The sequence below is a fragment of the Myripristis murdjan genome, chromosome 11 (assembly GCF_902150065.1).
Source record: "Myripristis murdjan chromosome 11, fMyrMur1.1, whole genome shotgun sequence".
Classification (NCBI taxonomy): domain Eukaryota; kingdom Metazoa; phylum Chordata; class Actinopteri; order Holocentriformes; family Holocentridae; genus Myripristis; species Myripristis murdjan.
The window spans coordinates 1,353,759-1,373,506 of record NC_043990.1 but is presented as its reverse complement, the minus strand read 5'-3'; the positions used below and the strand labels follow the sequence as shown (position 1 = coordinate 1,373,506).

At 42.3% G+C, this 19,748-nt stretch overlaps 1 protein-coding gene across 2 annotated transcripts in view; it reads left to right on the top strand.

Annotated features, from left to right (window-relative positions):
- Positions 1 to 7,983: 7,983 nt before the first annotated feature.
- Positions 7,984 to 19,748, top strand: part of cdc42se1 (CDC42 small effector 1) — a 32,779-nt gene continuing 21,014 nt past the window's right edge. Inside the window, exon 1 of one of the 2 annotated variants that reach the window (XM_030063719.1) lies at positions 7,984 to 8,066. The gene's annotated coding sequence lies outside the window, so the exon portion shown is untranslated. The remainder of the gene's footprint in view (positions 8,067 to 19,748) is intronic. The other variant, XM_030063720.1, reaches the window with a different exon arrangement.

Here is a 19,748-nt window from a genome sequence, read left to right as displayed (position 1 = left end):
AGTACTAGATATCATATGATATTGCTTATGAGATGTTAAAATATTTTCTATACCGTACTTTCCACTTATTTGCCTTTTTTGAAGTAACAACAGTTACTTGCATAAACTATTAACCTGTTAAGTTGATGGAAATGTGACAGTTTCACTAATAATTTTGCATCCAGATTAATTTTTGTTCCCTGAACTGTATGTCGAGGCGACAGAAACATGAAGGTTTGGACTTCAAACTAAAGAAAACGAGGAAACGTGAGCAGGGAGCTCTCTGTTACAAGGCTGCCACCTAGTGGTTGATCAGGGAAGAACAAGGCTCCAAGGCTGCAGACGACCACTGCTGCTCAGTGCAGCAGCTGCAGCAGCGCCCCCTGCTGGCCGCCGGCCGCCTCCTGATTCACTGTCGTTCAGTTTGGTGCCTCCACTCAAATAAACGTCCAGCCATGAGGCCTGTGGGGGAAGTTGTGCCTTTTGTGAGAGCTGCTGTGTCTCACAACAAGTTTCTCACTCAGCTCAGATGTTATGAATCCGTCTTTATTACATGCAGGTTTATACATTACACACTGAAATCAACTTTTCTAAACATTCATCTTCTTTCCTCTGACATTTCCAGTTTCCTCTTTTCTATCAGAAGCGAGCACGTTATGTTTCTCTGAGACAGACTCTTATTGAGCACGACTCACCCCGTCACTGTTCATCCACAGTTCATGTTTTCACTGGTTAATGCTGCGTAAGATGCACATGGATTTATGACACATTAATTTCTTCATTCTTTCTATGAAAATACAGCATATTTTCTCCTAAATGCTATAATCACAATATAGTAAAACATTTTTTTCATATTGTTATGATGTAATGTAATATTTTGCCTGCAGGCCTTCAAATGAGAGCAGTTTCCCCCACAAAAAATGGACAGCTTGTAATACAGCATGACATCATCACCATCATCATCATCATCATCATTATCTTCATCAGAACTAAAACAATCATCAGCAGCATCCCTACCTATACTCTTCCACTGTTACAGAGACCTTCCCTGGTAAAATCTTCAGAGGAACTTCATCTGCAGTACCAAACAATGGAAAAAGCCTCTCAGTGAAAGTGTGTGTGAAGGTGTGTATGTGTGTGTTGGTATCAGGATCAGAGAAGGTCAGCTGTCCTCTGTTCCAGTCCAGATGAACTCTGATCCTCTGGAGCTTCTTCTGCACTGGGAGAACAGTGACTACTTCTGGTGTGGACACTGCTGAATATTTACCCTTAAAGAACCCTAGTATCCATAATCCATACTGTAGTTCTCCCTTCCTCCGGGCGGACTCTTCTAACACACCCAGGATCCAGTCTGTGTTTTCTCCAAGCTCAACATCCCAGCTATGAGTCCCTGAGCTGAAGCCTTCAGACCCCAGGACAGCATGGAAGCTAACTCTCTCTATATTTTTAGGAACTTTCTTTCCCTGTCCTCGTCTCACACTGGTCAGATGTTTAGACAGGATGAGTTCTGGATCAGCAGTGTTGGGGTCCAGAACCACAGGAGTGTAGGAGACCACCTCCTTCATCTTGTCCCAGATGTTGAAGCTCAGGTTGCCCAGGTGTTTGGCCTTGTCTATCAGAGCTCCTGAGAGCAGCTGTGGATCCTCCAGCAGGGGGCGCTGGACTCTCTCCACTGTAGCCTTGTAGTTGAGCAGGAATGAGACGTCTTCAGCTCTCAGCTCCTTCTCTATGGCTCTGATTGTGTCTGAAAGGGCTGCTATCTCTCTGCTCAGAGCCTCCGTCTTCTCCTTCATCGTCCGACTCTTCTGCTCCTCTTCCTCCCTCAGAGCGCCGATCCTGGCCTCCTCTTCCTCTTGGAGAAACTGGTGAAGCTTCTTAAACTCCTCCTTAATCTGCCTCTCTGTGCGTCGGGCCTGGACCTTAATGTGCGCTGCTGTTTCATCACAGTTCGCTTTGACTTTATTAAAACGTTTCAGCTTCTCCAGGATGGGCTTCAGTGATCTCTGAAGTTCTTTCTTGTGATCCCGTGCAGCTTCGTTGACGGGTCTGAATCTGTGGTCGGTGTGAGTTTCTGAGTCTCGACAGATGAGACACACTGGCTGCTGATGGTCCAGACAGAAGAGCTTGAGTTTCTCAGAGTGCAGACTGCAGAGGAGCTCTGACCCTGCTGAAGCTCTCTGATCTCTCTGCAGTAAGAAGGCCTCACACAGGTTCTTCAACACCAGGTTACGAGGTGGATCAATCTTTGAAAATGTTCTCTTACAAACTGGACAGTCTTTTATTGTTGGTTTCTCTGTCCACCAGCTCTGCAGACAGGCTCTACAGAAGCTGTGGCTGCATGACAGGATCACAGGATCTTTAAAGATGTCACAGCAGACAGGACAGCAGAGATCCTCCTCTAATCTAGAAGCCATTTTGTCTCTGAGGGAAGATAAAAACTCACCAGCCAGGCAGTTCAAACTGGATTTCACTCAGTCATTTATGATGCCACTCACTACTCTGGGAAATTCCCTGAAAGTTACTTTCACTTTGAGCAGTGGCTCTTCTAAACGTCCTTTTCAGTGAAAAGTCATTGAGCTGACAGTATTCCAGTTTTCCCAGTGTTCCCAGATTTCCCAGTGTTCCCAGTATTCATCCTGTAGTTCCTCCCTCAGTGGAAGTGATGGGTTTGCTCTGAAGGTGAATCTTGTCCTCTGTCTCTCGGGCTGTGGGTCTTTCTTCAGTGAACAGTGGAAGAATAAAAACCTGTTTCCTGGTTTGTCTCAGGTGAGCCAGGTAGGGGTGGAACTCCACGTGGTCTCTACTTCTCTGGTTGCTTGTTTGTGAGGAATGAGACGCACACCTTCACTTTTGGCTGCAATCTGTCATTTATTTATTCTGATGCCAAGAGAGTTGCATCACACCTCAAACAGCCAGTTTCATGGTAACAAGATCCAAAAAATACCAAAACAAAACAGAACAGGTATACATGTAAAAATGTAAAAATATCTTTTAAAAGAGAGGGTTAAAAGTGTGAAATTTTTTTTTTTTTTTTTTAACTTTATTTTTCTTCTGGAAGGAACTTAAATTGACCAATCCTGTTTGTGATTTTTATGGACAAGATTCCAAGGCGTAGTCATGGAGGAGAGGGGTTGCAGTTTGGTGGGCTGAGGATTGCATCGCTGCTTTTTGCAGATGATATGGTCCTAATGGCGTCATCGGTCTGTGACCTTCAACACTCACTGGACCGGTTCGCAGCCGAGTGTGAAGCAGCTGGGATGAAGATCAGCACCTCTAAATCCGAGGCCATGGTTCTCAGCAGGAAACCGGTGGAATACCCACTGCAAGTCAGGAATGAGTTCTTACCCCAAGTGAAGGAGTTTAAGTATCTCGGGGTCTTGTTCATGAGTGAGGGAACATTGGAACGTGAGATTTGCCGGAGAATCAGAGCAGCAGGGGTGGTATTGCGTTCGCTGTACAGCACCGTTGTGGCAAAAAGAGAGCTAAGCCAAAAGGCAAAGCTCTCGACCTACCAGTCAGCCTTCGTTCCTACCCTCAACCTGTGGTCATGTGCGATGGGTCATGTGCGATGGGTCATGACCGAAAGAGCAAGGTCGCGGATACAAGTGCCCGAAATGGATTTTCTCAGGAGGGTGGCTGGTGTCTCCCTTAGGGATAGGGTGAGAAGTTCAGTTATCCGTGAGAGACTTGGAGTAGAGGGCTGCTCCTTTGCGTGGAAAGGAGCCAGCTGAGGTGGTTCAGGCATCTGGTAAGGATGCCAAATTAAATTGATAAGATACTGACTTACGTCATCCCTTCACTTTCACTCTCCATGACTTTGTTCACTGCCTCCACTGATCACTGTGTAAATGAGCTGAGTCGCCCTTCCTAAAACACGTTTTTACTGCAGAGCCAGCGCTGATTTTATCTGAGCTGTAACCTTCTTTGCACTGTCTTTTATTGCTTTTTATACTCCAAATTATTTTTTCAAACCTGATGAGTTCATGACTTGCTTTATTTATCTTATTTTTTGCTGCCTTAGTGACACACTTGACGGACAAGCACTATGATAAAAATAAAAAATGTTAAATTTTATATTGTTATTGTTATCATTATAATAACAGATTGTATATTGCATCTACTCTTTAAAGTAATTGTATTTTGGGCTTAAGCCCCAGATCTTTCTTCAAAAGCTCCGGATCTTTTTTGAGCTTTATTTTTTTTATTTTAATTATTATTGTATTATCCTACACGAAAAATGTGTGTCTTGTGGAGAAGAAGCGACGTGTCAATTTTCAAACTGATCGGACTTTGCAGTTTTTCGTAAATAGATGTGTATATAGATGTGTGTGTGTGTATACCAATCGGTTCAGATTTAAACAAGGATTTGTGTGGTATACTTTGTTTGTCGCCATGACCTTCCTCTGTGCAGGTTGGGCTCATTCTCCATTCATGCTGATAGGCACCTGCACTTACTGATCTGAAATAGATGCTCCAAAGGGTTACCAATATGGCCGCCAAGTGAACAGGCTTGGCCTAAAAGGACTTTGATAGAACTACTTTCAGTTCCAGTGAGCTGCCTACTAGGCCTATAGTCCCTAATTAGGCATACACCCTTAACTGAATGAATGAATGAATGAATGAATGAATGAATGAATGTTTTATTTCGGTCATTTTCAAGTGGCAGAAATCAAATATACCCATGAATAAACAAATACTTACAATAAACAATAAATTATATTTCATTTCCTTTCAGTGGAGAACCAAAACAAATATATAATATATACAAATAAACACTGACCGAAAAGGTATAGGCTGAAGCCTTAGCTTATTTTGCCTATCCTTCTTACATTCCTAAGATTTTGCCAGCTCACTTAAAAAATAAAATTAAGTAAATGAAAGACACAAAAACAAAAACATGTGTAAATATGCAAAGGGTCCATACACAGGAAAAACTGGAGAGTATTTTTCCCAGAGTAACTGTTACAGAGTTATTATTTTCCTCTCAAATGTTAAATTTACTCATATTGGGGCATAATCACTGCCTGTGGCCAATAGAGTGAGAGCAAAGTTCCAGAGGAATTTCTATTGGAGTAATATAGTAAAGCCACGCCCACTATGCTCACAAATTAAAATCTGAAGGCGCAATTTTTTTTTCTCCGCACTTCTTCTCCACAAAACACTCGTGGAAGAGTAAGGAGTATTTTCTTCACCTTTATGGATCAAATACCAGGTAAGATTATTATTATTGGTTAGCTTAGTCAACGGCAATGTGTGTAACTGATTTGCAACATTACAGTTGGCCATAGTTGCCTAGCCATGGTGGCACGCACGTTAATAATTAAACTTTTTGCTGGTCTTCGGACCGTGACCTGTTAACACCATGTATGTCGGTGCAACACGAGTATTAAATTTTCAACAGTCCTGCTATCATGTGTATTTATTTATTTATTTATTTATTTATTTACACACTAATGAACATGTCGGTGCAGAGTTAGCCAGAAGCTAATTTTCACCAGTAGTCCCTGAGTAGGCTGTTATAAGTGGTGATAAAACTATCTACCGCAGGGGTGTCAAACTGGTGCCATGGAGGGCCAAGAGGCTGCAGGTTTTCATTCCAACCAACAACTCCACCAGGTGATTTCACTGATCACCACCTCCAAACAGAGAGGCGGGACTAATCAGTGAAATCACCTGGTGGAGTTTTCGGTTGGAATGAAAACCTGCAGCCTCTTGGCCCTTCATGGCAAAAAAATTATAACATATTTACTCCTGCTCCTTCAAACCAAATGACACTTTTTTTTTTTTATTTAAGTTTGGGAGCAATATTACAATCCAGTAGATGGGAGTGGGTTTCTGGCATGGAGAGTGAAAGCACTTCAAAAAGAAGCATCAGAGGGACAAAAGAAGAACAGAACCGCTCAGCTAATGACGGGTATGTGATTTTCATTGTGTTTGTAAATGTTGAGCATCGCAGGAGGGTTCAGCAAAAAACATAGTGGCCCTCTGATATAGAGGGTGAAACTGGCTCAATGTTTTGAGAAACTAAACCCAACATCACTCTGCAGTAGCCAATCATGTGGATGCCCACTCTCTCTCATGTTCTTTTTTCTTCTGTCCCACTTTCTACCTAGTCTGCTATTTACCTAGCAACTGTGAAGATGGATCCTTATGGTAAATGCATAATCAATGGAAATGGAAATTGAAGCAGTATGTTTGGTTTCAACACTGTTACAGGTGGTCCAAATGCTTGTGACAGAATCCCCTTCTGTGAGGAAAACCAGCTAACAGAAGCCCAGTGTTGTGAGGCCATTGCACTGATGAAGCATACAACGGATGAAGCAATCATCAAGAAGATGAAACAGACCTTCACCTATCGCCAAGCAATGGTTCATGATCCAATTAAGTCCTCTGAAATATTCACCACCTTTCCCAGATTCCTTGACATCGCAGGAATGGTATGTGGCTCTTCAATTGCCTTGCCTTAAGGTCAAGCTGAAAATTAAAAATGACTTAACCATTTTACATCACATCACTGGTTATAGTGTGCACCTATTTAACAATGTATGAAAAATATTTCAAGTCTGCCGTGTTGTCTGTATTCCTTGTCTGCAGATTGATCAGGATTTCAGTCTGATGTTTGGTGGTGACATCTCAGCAGAGTTCCTGGAGAAGTGGCCTACTTTCTACAGGCAGAAAGTCTTTGAACAATGCAATACTGTATTTTTTGTTTCATTGTGTAATTAAAAGGGTGAACAGATGCTGCGGTCACTGTGTCACGTTACACTTTACAGAGGCCATTTTTTGTTATGGAACAGTATTTTATGTTTTATTGGTGATTTAAAAAAAAAAAATGTGTTGCACATGTTTCCAAAAAAATAAAAGTGCATTGTTTAATACTGATTTCTTATGTGACCTTTTTTTTTAAATATATGTATATATATATATATATATATATATATAGATATAGATAGATAGATAGATAGATAGATAGATAGATAGATATAGATATTAAATATAATATAGAGTTTATTTCTATATTGAGTAAATTTGTATTCTATATTGAGTGGAAGCTAACTATATTGATTAAAATATAAGTCTATACTGAGTGAAATCTAACTATTTTGATAGAAATCTAATTCTATATTGAGTGAAATATTACTCTATATTGATTGAAATATTTTCTATATTGAGTATAATACAACTCCATATTGAGGGGTCTGTTAGTCCATGTAGAGTTGTAATTCCTCCAATTTAGTTGTCATTTACTCTGTACAAAGTAAAAGTGATGTTGGAGTTGTTTCCACTTCAAGCTAAATAGAGCAAATTTTCTTCTTTTGGAGTTAAATATACACACTAAATAGAGTAGAAATAACTCTGGAAAATTAACTCTGTGACAAGAGTAATTTTTACTGTATTTGGAGTGGGACCAAATACTATCTTTTTGGGAGTAAAATTTTACTCAATTTGAGTAAAATTTACTCTGCAAAATTTACTGTGTAGGCAGTCCATAAGTCCATATGTTCATAATTCTGTTTTATACAGTAACTTGAATATGACTTATATTTTAAGTCTTAATTTTGCCATTTTAAGTCTCTTAAATGTCCCGTGAAGCCACTATTTAATGGTCAGTCGGCCCAGGCTTAATGTCTGGCACCGCCCCTGAGTACCATGTATCAAAGAAATCTAATCCTTCTTCTTTCACTCATGTTAATGCACTTTATACTATTCAGTGTTGCTTATTCCTCTACAGGTGCCTTAGTATTATTTTAGTATTATTCCCTTTTATGGTTTGGATTTATCTTGCTTTTATGTATTTATTTTATTGTGAGTGAGTGAGTGTTTCCTTGTCAGTGTGTGAAGCTCCACTGACACTAATTCCCATCAGCCTCCAGTTTGCACAGATGCAATGTGTGTTTTCGGCCAGCAGGGGGCGCAGCGTGCCTGAACTACAGCTCCTGCAGAGGAGGAGGGAAGGAGGAGGAGGGAAGGAGGAGGGAAGGAGGAGGAGGAGGAGGGGAAAGTTGCGGAGAGTGTGCTGGGAGCCGAGGCTGGACTTCCTGGCTGCAGCCACACCTCGAGCAGCCGAGCCGCGAGCAGCTGAGCCGGTGAGTCCTCGCTCCTCTCTCCTCTTTCTGCAAACTAACAGCTTCACACAGCACCAGGACTGTGTGTGTGTGTGTGTGTGTGTGTGTGTGTGTGTGAGGGGTTTGAGGGTCTGAATGTCAGCAGGTTTTCAGGGAGAAACTGCAGGCACTTCAGTCCAGATGTGAGTGTGAGCTCAGAGAGCCGGGCAGCACACACTCAAAAAAAAAAAAAAAAAAAAAAAAAACACAAAGAAACCTAAAGAAAAAAAACCTAAACAAACTAAACCAAAGAAAAAGAAAAAGAAAATGAAAACTAAAAAACTAAAAGAACAGAGAGAATCCAGACGAGAGGAGAGGAGAGGCTGTTTTCTGACAGAACCACTGCTCTCTGTGTGTGTGTGTGTGTGTGTGTGTGTGTGTGTGTGTGTGACTGCTGTGTGTGTGACTGCTGTGTGTGTGTGTGTGTGTGTGTGTGTGTGTGTCTGACTAATGTGTGTTCATGTTGCAAGTGTGTGTTACTGATGTCTGTTCATGTTGTGCATATGTGTGTGTGTGTGTGTGTGTGTGTGTGTGTGTGTGTCTCTGCTGTTATTTAATTAATCACTTCATTCATTCAGTGTTAGAATACTTTTTAAATAGTTCTAATATGTTTCTAATGTGTATATGTGTGTGTGTGAGTGTGTGTGTGTGTGTGTGTGTGTGTGTATTTATATGTACATGTAATTTTCGAGAATTTCATAGTTTTTTCTCATAAATGTACAACTTGTTCTCATGAATTCTGACTTTTTTTCTTGGAATATTTTCCGGCTCTGATTTGTTTTCTCCCCATTACGACACAAACATGCCGCCGTGCCGCTTCTGTGTTAAAAAAAAAAAAAAGGGATGAGATAATCCCCCTGGTGTCTGGTGTAATACAGTGCATTAATCTGAATGAGGCACATCAGCCACTGGGATCAACAAAATGACACTTGCTTCAAGAAAACTCTGCAAACCGGTGGGATTATCTCATCCCAGTGTCAGATTATTCTCCACCTGGTTGGAGGAGAGCGAGCCCTGAGCGCCAAGGCAGGATCAGCTGTTTCTGCAGCTCAGGCCTGGTTTGTGCTGAAGCCCCGCCTCCTCACGCACACCGACATGCCGGGATTATCTAATCCCACCAGCAGATTTTTTTTTTTTTTTTTTTTTTTTTTTACCTCGTCTGAAGAAAAATTAGATCTGAACTCTGAGAGTGAGTGACTTGGTGAAATGCAGATTTGTGCGTGTTTGTGCGTGTGTGTGTGTCTGTGTGTGTGTGCGTGTGTCTGTGTGTGTGTGTGTGTGTGTGTGCGAGCAAAGCGTGTGATCTAAATATGGAGCTGCTGTGTTCTGTGCTGCTGGAGCGGCTCTGTGATCGTGATGCGTTCGGGGTTTGGTCGGTGACTTCCACATGACAGCTGACCTAATTACAGCTCTGAGCTCAGATTTAGGCGGCGGAGGAAGTAACTAATTACATTTCCTCACATCACCGAGGCTTCAGGCTCTTCCACTCCTCCATCTTCTTCTGTCTATCTTCACTGATTTCTAGTTTTTAAGCCCATTTTTTCAAATTCTACTTGAAACAACAGGACTGTGCCCAGGTGACTGAACTCTTGGAGCTAACAGAAAATGTGACTCCATGAAACTGTAAAGTAGAAAGCCTGCTGTTCATATTTTGCTCCTCAAAGGCGTCAAAATGCAAAGTATTCATCTGCATGTAAGAAGAACGGCACATTAATGTTCTTAAATTTCATGCGTCTTTGGGCCGACAGCAGTTTGTGACCGTGCACCGAAAACCTTTTTCCACTTTGACAGGATCCAGTTTGACTCTGTCGTCCTGTTAGAGTCACAAGCAGCACTGTTCTGTCTTCTGAAAATGACTTCTATTACTTTTTCGCCGCTTTTTTAAAGGAACATGCCACTGCTTTCGAATGTTTGGCCCGTTTACTACAACTTCCCTCCACGTCAACAAACCAAATTTATCAGATCCTGCTCCAGATTTCACAGCTCAGAGTCAAAATGTGAGTTTGTGGTTGAAGCAGCCGCCTCATAATGTTCAAAGTCCTCAACATCCAGAAACCACACAGCTGATAATCGGCTGTGGAAAGGAAAACGTTTCCCCGCTTAGGGACTATTTTCCCTGGCGGAGGAGGAGGAGGGAGCGTTTCAGTGTGAAAAAGTCCTGAAAAGCCAACAGTGCTGCTGCTTTTAGGAAAACTCATGTGGAGGACTTTATTGGGCTGATGGAAAACTGGAGTGAAGAAAGTGTGAAGGCTCTGAAAGTTCATGTTCATATCGTAGTGGAATGAATGGAAACCAGCGGCTGGAGGAAAGGGAGGAGGAGTGATGTGGCAGCTTCTCTCCACTGAGGGGAAACGATCAGTCTGCTGCTTTTAATTGAACGCTGCCGCCCGGTGTGGTCTGTGTGTGTGTGTGTGTGTGTGTGTGTGTGTTGTCATTCTGCTCAGTGTTTTGCTGTTTTGGGTGTTTTACTGAAGTCTGTGTGTGTGTGTGTTTTGACGCTGTGTTCAAGTGCTGGTTGGGAAAGTCTGGCATCGAAAACTTGCTAGTCGGATGTGTTCACGTGCTACTTTGTATTATGAAAGTTTTTCTCATAAATTCACGACTTTAATCTGAGAATTTCTGTGTTTTCTGTGTTTTTCATAGACTTGTGACTCTATAATCTCAAGTTTTTTTTTCTCATAAATTTGTGATTTTTTTCTTGTAAATTTACCAATTTACCAAAGTGTTTTTTTCATGAATTTCACAACATCAATCTCTGAAAATCCCTGATTTTTTTTTCCTTGGAATATTACCCAGAATAAATGCCTTGGTAACATGGAGATGATTCTTATTTATATTTGGCGGTGTGTTCCGTCGGCTCCCGTCCCGTCGTGGTCGCGTGTTTGTTGAGTCACTCTTTGCCGTGGCGACGCCGTGCGGCCTCGTCCAAAAACAGCAGAGCCATTCTTCTCTTCGTTCCTGTGGGTTTGGCAGCAGGTCGGTGTTGTCATCATCAGCATCATCAGCATCATCAGCATCATCATCATCATCATCCTCATCACCTTCCTCTGTGCTGCTGAGCTCATCCAGCACAAAGCCTTGTCTGTCTTTTACTTAACTTAACAAAAAAAAAAAAAAGAAAACATTAAAAACTTCCTGCTGTGACTTTCTGGGACTTTCTCAAACGTCCCCCTCTCGCGTCCGGGGCCTAAACACAACCCATCGTGCCCATTGGCTGCGGCTGTGTTGGTTACCGTGGCAACGTCGGCCTGTTCAGCCTGACGTCAGCAGGAAGGTCCGTCAGTAAAACACACAGGTTTGATCCTGATCCAGAAAAAAAAAAAAAAAAAAAAAACAGACCCGGGATCAGAGAGGCTGTGGTGCCTTCAGGGGCGTGTCTGAAGCTCGTACATCTGAGCAAGGAGAACCGGCGCTCAAGCAGAGACAGTTCAGAAACACCAGGTAACCATGGCAACCTGAGAGTGCAGAAAAAACAACAACAAAACAAACAAACAAACAAAATGAATGGAGTTACTTTCTTTCTTTCTTTCTTTCTTTCTTTCTTTCTTTCTTTCTTTCTTTCTTTCTTTTCCTTTCTCTTTGATTCTTTCTCTTTGATTCCTTCTCTTTCTTTTCTGTTTTTTCCTTTCTCTTTCTTTCTTTCTTTCTTTCTTTCTTTCTTTCTTTCTTTCTTTCTTTTTCTTTCTTTTTCTTTCTTTGTCCATCTCTCTTTTTCTTGACTTTCTCTTTCTTTCCTTCTTTCATTTTCTTTCTGTGCTTTCTTTCTTTTTATTCCTGTGTATCTTTCTTTTTCTTTTTCTAAGTCTTTCTTTCTTTCTTTCTTTCTTTCTTTCTTTCTTCACCCTCATGTCTCTGTAATCTCTCCTCCGTCATGCAGTTGTTTTGTGAAAGTCGATGCAGAATCTCTGCATCTGTCCGTCTCTAATCCGTTTTTGTTTTTATTTTTATTTTTATTTTTCGAGGCGTCGGTTCAGGAAAGCCTTCGTCCCTCTGAGCGATGATGAAGATCAGTTTTATTATTATGGTCTGTCTGATAACAGAAACATGCTGAGACACTCAGACTCTGCTCTTCTTTTTTCAGTTTTCTGGTAATTTATTATTACTTTTGCTGGTTTTATGCTGATTTTTTTTAATCTTTTTTTTTTTTTTTTTTTTTTTTTTTGCTCATTTTCAGGTCAGTTATAATGTCAGTAATTGCTGAATCATGTCATTTATCCAGTAAAAACTCCAAACACTACATATCTTTATATACATATATATATACATATACATATATATATATATATATATATATATATATATAACTGAATTTATGGAAACATTAATTATTCAGCCTGTAACTCCACCTGCTTCCAGAGTCACGTCCTGTTTCTTTTTGTCGGCTGCAAAGCTTCATCTTTCACACAACCTCACACTTTGAAGTTCATCTACTGGCTTTAATTATCTGTAATTAACTGTTTATAATTATAATTGTTTTTATGTAATTTTTGGTCACTCTGGGGGCTTGTGGATGTGTTTCCTTGGCTTTGAAACTCTCAGCTCAGATGAAAAGCTGCTTTAAAAAAGAAAAAAAAAACAGTTATGGCTGATAAGAGCAGGTTCAGGTTCCAGTTCACGTGTGGCAGCTGGACTTTAACCCTGCTGCTGGTACAGAGCTGTGTGGGTTTAACCTTTGACCCCTCTCATACACACACACAGTGCACACACACACACACACACACACACACACACACACATAGAGCACACACAGTGCACACACACACACACACACACACACACACAGTGCACACAGCGTGAGGGAGCAGTAGTTTTGTTGACAGACTGAAACTTAATCCTGCAGCACATTAACGCTTCACAATACAAGATAATCCAATTCCATCCTCCACTTATTAAACCCTGATGACCCTGATGGTGCACTCTCTCTCTATCTCTCTCTCTCACACACACACACACACACACTGGCAGATCACAGTGAGTATTTTTTCACGGGCAGTTTTTCTGAAAAAGATCCTGTGGCGTTCCACAGGGCAGCTGCTTCGGCCCCCTCTCATTTCCAGTTTTCGTGTACGGGCTGCCGTTCGCTGTTAAAAACGGTAACATACATTATGTATCCGAATGACTTGGCTTTGATCTTTGTGTCTCCATGGCAACAGCTGTAGCATTCAACTGATGAGACGGCATTGGCAGAATGACTTTATTGAAACCTCTGGTGACGTCAGCAGCAGCTGCTGTTGGGTGGATCTCTGTCACGGCGTCGCAGCAACAAAAGCAACCAATTCAAATCCTCTGCTGCTGATAAAGTTATTTCAAAATTATCAGAAAAGGCTAACGTTAATGTTAGCTAATCAGATGTGAAATGGTAAATGGTAAATTTATCAATCAGATGTGAGCTAAGTTCATCCTAATTAGCTGCGTTGACTCAACTTTCAAAACATTTTTTAAATTAAAATCAGCTGCTATTAGTGTCATTAACCTTTTTATTTTTATTTATAGATTGTAGAGACACGAGGTAAAGGTTTGGTTTCTGAGATACAGGCCTATTGGACCCTCCATTATAAGTCAGTGGGAGATATGTCAAGTTGTGTCACGCAAAAATCTTTGGTCGAAACTTGGGAACATATTTAGAAGCGTGTTTCGACTGACACCCATTTTTTGGTAACTTTTTTCCAAGGCCCACCTTCATACAGATTTACAAAAACATGCTTTGTGTATGTAGCCTAATTTTCCCCCCATTGGAAGCTGTCAATATTGCTTCAACTGGAATAGCTGTAATTGTATGTGGTTGGTGTGTTTTAAGTCGGTAAGACAGTAAGACACTGACCCACAACTGAACTAAGTGGTGGTGTCCTGGAGAAATCACAGACTGCTCCTTTAAATGTGAATTTAAATGTCATGTCGTCCTCATAACTGGGCTCTAAATGTGCAAATTATCATATATAGAAATAAATAAATCTCAGAAACGTGGGAAAAGCTCTTGAGTTGAACCCTGAGTCCAGACAGAGTTCATGCATTTGGAAACAAAATCAGCAAAGAGCTGCGAGAGTAAAAACCACGAGGTGCGTTTGATTTCTGTCATTTTGAAGGGGAGGAGCCCTCTGAAGCAACTTCTTCCACAAATGTTCTCCCAGGTTTTGAAGGAGCTGTGGTGAAATAAATAAATCAAGCACATGTCTGCAAGTTCAAACGTACCAATCAGGTAATGAGCGGTTTGCTGCGGCACAGAAACACAAACCTGCCAGAAGTCTGTTTTTCAGGAAGGATTTTTAAAAAGTGCATGAAGGTTTGGAGCAGGTGGAGCCTGACGGGACACCCGAGTGACCCGCTGAACCTCTGCTTCGTCCAAACAAGGAAAAACACCAACATCAGTGCAGCTGGGCGGCGGCGGCGATGTGAAAGAGCAGCGTTGTTTTAAAGCGTTTTACATCGACCGTTAAGCAGGCGGAAAGTTTTTTTTTTTTTTGAAACATCCAGAGAAAAGTGAATGAAAAGAGCTCATTGTGAAACCAAACGTCTCTCCCTCTCTCTCCCTCTCTCTCTCTCTCTCTCTCTCTCTCTCTCTCTCTCTCACCTCCAACCTGTTTGTTCAAAACTCCTCGTTCAGCAGAAAAAGTTTCATTAAACAGAATAAAACCGCCAGAGAAACGTTTCCTCACTTCCTGTTCGGTTTCACATCAAACCGTGTGAACAGAGTCGACCCAGCAGCCACAAAGGTCAGCGTGTGTGTGTGTGTGTGTGTGTGTGTGTGTGTGTGTGAGGCTCTGAACCAAGCTAAATAATATATTAATTCATCAATGAGTAACAACAACAACAGTAATAAAAAATAATTGTTGTATTTCTTTTTTAAAAAACCCACAGTTACACAATGAGATCAAATCAAATCAAATAATTAAAAAAACGAAACCAGGTAAAAATAGAAGAAGGGGGGCAGAGGAATGAAGGTCATTTCTTGCCGATTCGCTCCTCACCTTTTCCTCTCTGTGTTTCTGGAAAGAAATCAAGTGGCTTAGTTTGAAACGTTCTTCACCTTTAGATCTTTACATCTTTAGATCTTCAGTGCAGCGTTTCCACTGACCATCTGTCGTTTTCCTTCTTGGCATTTTCCAGCGTCTTTGCCTGTCTGTCTGTCTGCCTGTCTGTCTGTCTGAGCAGGAAGTGTGTGTGTGTGTGTGTGTGTGTGTGTGTGTGTCTGAGCTGTGAGGAGCGCGTCAGATGGGAAAAGAGGAAGTGAGGGATTCTGGGGGATTTGGTCTCTTCTCGGATCAAAGCGCTCGCTCAGATCCTCTTTTATGGAGAACGTTCCCCTCCAGACGTTTGGCAATATGTGACTTTTGTCTGCGACGAGGTCAAAGGTCAGGATTTCAGGCGGACAGAGGGGAGAGTTTGTGTTTTGATAATCCAACCTGACGTCCAGGTGAGGAGCAGGAAGGAGAGGGCGAGGCGTTCAGGGCCACGCCGTGTTTCTCTCTGATCAGTGGAGCCCAAAAAACACAGCAACCTCACCACTTTCTCACTGCAGGGATTCCTTTCCTCCCTCGGACACACACACACACACACACACACACACACACACTTCAGCAGAGGGGTCAGAGGTCACAAGGGGCGGCGCTGACTCTTATCACCGAGCTAAATGACGCTTCACGTGTCTGCATCTCATCTCCTCGGCAGATCGTTCAGTTTGAACTGAATGCAGTTGAAAGGCGTTTTCTCTTCTCTGCTTTTATTTTGAAGTGCTGTTGAACAGGACCGATTCTCATGTGTCTCTCTGTCGGAGCTCCAGGAGGTTTGTTCTTGTCGGACCCCGAGACGTTCTCTGCTCGCTGTCACGTCTCTCAGATACAAACGCCAGCAGAACCCTCCTCTACCTCCTCCTCTTCCTCCTCCTCTTCCTCCTCCTCTTCCTCCTCAGGTTCCTCCTCAGGTTCCTCCTGGCGTCCTGGCCGGGCCGAGTCCTGCTCTGCATCCAGGTGTTGCGGCAGCGGTCATGGTGCGTTCAAAGACGGCTGGGAGACATAAAATGCGGCCTGAAAGCAGCTTTTACAACGGTAGTGATGGAAACATAGATACAGAGGAAAATATATATTCATATCTACTGACAGACATTTTTTGCAGCAGTGCATTGTGGTTTATGGAGTCTGCAGTGTTGCATTGTGGTCTGTGGCAGCTGCAGCGTTGCATGCTGGTCTGTGGCGGCTGCTCGGCGTCTTGTGTGGAGCTCGGTGCTGAAACCTCGTCTGGCTCTGGATTTCAGGAAGCAGGAAGTGCAGGAATGCGTCTGGCCTCCGTCTGCAGACGAGGATTTAATCTGATGTCCTCCAAGCCTCTGCTGCGAGGGGGCGGAGCTTCGTGCAGAGCAGGAAGTCTTATCTGAGGCTCTCCTCAGCGTCCTCTGTGATGGAGCTCAGGGTTTTTCAAATGTTTTCATGCCTTCGACCCTGAAGCTGATCCTCAATCAGCCCCGGGCGCTCATGTCACGTGATTTTTAAATTGTTTCACCTTCACATTTTAATGCCAGCAAATCCTGAGAGAAGAAAATGTTCAAAAGTTCAGAAATCTTCTAACGGTTTCTAGAGAATTAAACTGCACTGAAGGGAAACCAGCCCTCGTTTTGCTGATGACCCTCTGCAGGCTCCTCAAGGACCCCTGGGGGGCCCCGGACCCCAGTTTGGACCCTCTGCTGCAGCCTCTGTGTTGGTTTTAAACTGTGAGTGTGTTTGGCGTGTGACTCCTCGCCGTGTCTCCTCCGGGCTGCCGTAGCGCCTGCAGCGAGGCTCGCTCATCCGATCATGTGACCGCCGCTCTCCCTCTCTCTCTCTCTCTCTCGCTCTCTCTCTCTCTCTCTCTTTTATCTTTTGTTTTCTGGACCTTTAATCATTGCAGCTTTTAGATTTTGTGCTGTTATGATTAATGAATAATCAATAAGCTTTTAATGAGCATATTGATAATACTAATAATACTTTATTCACTGCCTGTCAGAGAATGCAGCTCAAAGTGCTTTACAGGAGAGGAAATGTACATAAAGAAGAGTAAATAAAAGAGGCATTTAAAAAGACACAAGCATCAAAATAAATAAACATGTACATGTACAAAAAAATTATAAAATCCTAACAGAGCAGAAATGATAAAAAGAAAACAGAACAAACAGGCGTGAGGTAAAAAAAAAAAAAAAAAAAGGTATTTCTCTGCATTTTCCTGCTGTTTTCAAACTAGCCAGGATTTAAAAAAAAAAAAAAAAAAAAAAAAAAAAAAAACTGCTTTCCATTCAAAAAATCTGAGTAAAGCCAAAGTCTCAGATAGTAAATTATGAAAAAAAAAATCAGAAAGAAAACAGAACAAACAGGTATGAAGTAAATGTGTGTCTTATTTTGTCTTCCCTTGTCTCTCTTTAGCTCTACTCCAATCTTCCCTGTACACTGTGTCTTTATCTCACACACACACACACACACACACACACACACACACACACACTAAACATCAGTAATAACTTCCCTGAGCTCTGTATTTTTTTTTCCAGTGGCTCATGTAAGCTGCTCGCTCTCTGGGTTTCGGTGATGTAACTCTCCACATGGCCTGCGGCGTTCTTTTCTTTTTTTTTTTGGTTCCCAAATTCAAACTGACAGCCGGGCGGGACGAGGCGTCCGGGCCGTACCATCTGTAGGGGAGAGGCGGGGGGGTATTTGGGTTAAGAAAACTTGTTTTTGTCCCGGGACGATCCATTTTTTCCCCTCCAGACAGCAGCAGGCGGTCGGACGCGGCTGCAGAGGGAGTTTTCCTGTTCGTCCTCCTTACCTCATGGGACAAATATTCCCTGACACACACACACACACACACACACACACACACACACACAGAGTCTGGTGGTCATGGGAAGGCCGGTCATGAGGCTGCTGTCTCCCTAAATAGAGCGAGAAGCCGGCGGCTCGGGATCTGCTGCACACAAAACTTTCCCTTCATGTTTGAGAGTCGAGTCGCAGCTCAGCGTCAATTTCAGCGCCTCGCCTCCAACGTCACGCCAAGAAAAACAGAAAACACGCTCAGGCGGGGAGGAAGGGGTTCAGCTGCAGGTCCGAGTCCCAGTCAGGGCCGTGTTCACACATTTTGGGGCCCCTGGGCAAAGAAATGGTTTCACCTTCAGACCAGAGAGTATGAACAACCTGGGAGATTTTACTCCAAAATCCACTTTAGTTCTTTTTATTTGTCCTTTTTTCCTATGTAATGCTTTTGGCACTTTTCTTTCTTTGTTTTTAAACTTTTTTTCCTTTTGTAATTATGTGGTTAATTTAGAGTAATATCTTACCACACATTTCTTTGAAAACTTTCGTAATGTAAGTTCAAATAATTTTAATCACCTTAACAGAAATGATCACCTTAAGATAATTCTCTTTTTTTTTTCTCTCTAATTTTGCGTCGACATTCGTCACTGCTAATTTGCTAATTACCTTTTCATGCTCTTGAAAGAAAAAACACATCAAGTAAGAAAATACAAGGAAATTCTTAGAAAATCAGCAGAGATCAGTAATCCAGTCCAGCTGTTTGTGTGAGCGGTCGGCCGGCAGGGTGACGTCAGCCTGACTCAGCAGACTGACACTCACCGCCAACACTCTCATGACTCAGCAAATTACACAACGCGCACAGTCACTTCCTGCAGCTGGGGATGCTGGGTAGTTTGGGTTCTGGGTCCCCGGGTCGCTCTCGGGTTAAGAGATGTCAGATGGCTCCTGCAGAGAAACACAGCCAAACACGGTTCTTCATGGAGAACGTTCTCTGGTCCCACAAAGAACCTCACAGGCCGTGGTTCTTTAAGGACCGTTTCCCCAATGGTTCTTCACAGAATCCCCAAAGGTGCTCCAAAGAGTCATCAACAAAAAAGTGGTGAAATGGTTCTGGTAATTGTTAGCTGCAGCCGCCACCAAATGAAGAACCTTTAGTACTTTGTAGAACCACATAAAGTGTATGGAGAACCGGCCCCTAAGAGGTTCTTCAGCTGCGGATGGTTTTTTGTAGAACCAGAGAGCATTTAGAAGAGCCATTTAAGAACCAGTGTTTTACTGAGACTAGAACCCTTTTTTCTTTTTTGTTAGTGAAGAGCCAGCCACTGAGTAAACTGGTTCTTTAGAGGCTGATGGTTCTTCATGGATCCGCAGTTTTTTTTTTGTTTTGTTTTGTTGTTTTTTTTTAAAGAATTGTTTTAGGACTTGTCAAGTGAAATCTTCAGGCGTGGAACCCAGATTATCATCCTGTGTTCTTGTTGTTTCTGGATTTGAGGGAAGATGTTCTGGAGAAGCATCAGGTTACTGTCAGATAATCTGCGCTAATCCACCACAACTGAAGGGATTAGAATCAGAATCAGAATCAGCTTTATTAGCCAAGTATGTGTTCACATACAAGGAATTTGACTCCAGTAAACTTTAAACTCTCAGTGCAAATAGAAAACGTGAACAGTGCATTTGACAGAAATTAAATAAAAACAAAGGGGGTGAGAAAAAACAAACAAACAAGTAAACAAACAACCACTATAACCACTATAACAATTATGTACATGCTCAGTGTCTATTTTGACCTTCTGTAGTTGTGCGATAAACATGTTGATCGTCTGCATACATGGAACGTTTCTGCCTGAATCTGCTTGTGCTGCACGTCCAGCGGAGAAATGTGAAATGTGAAATT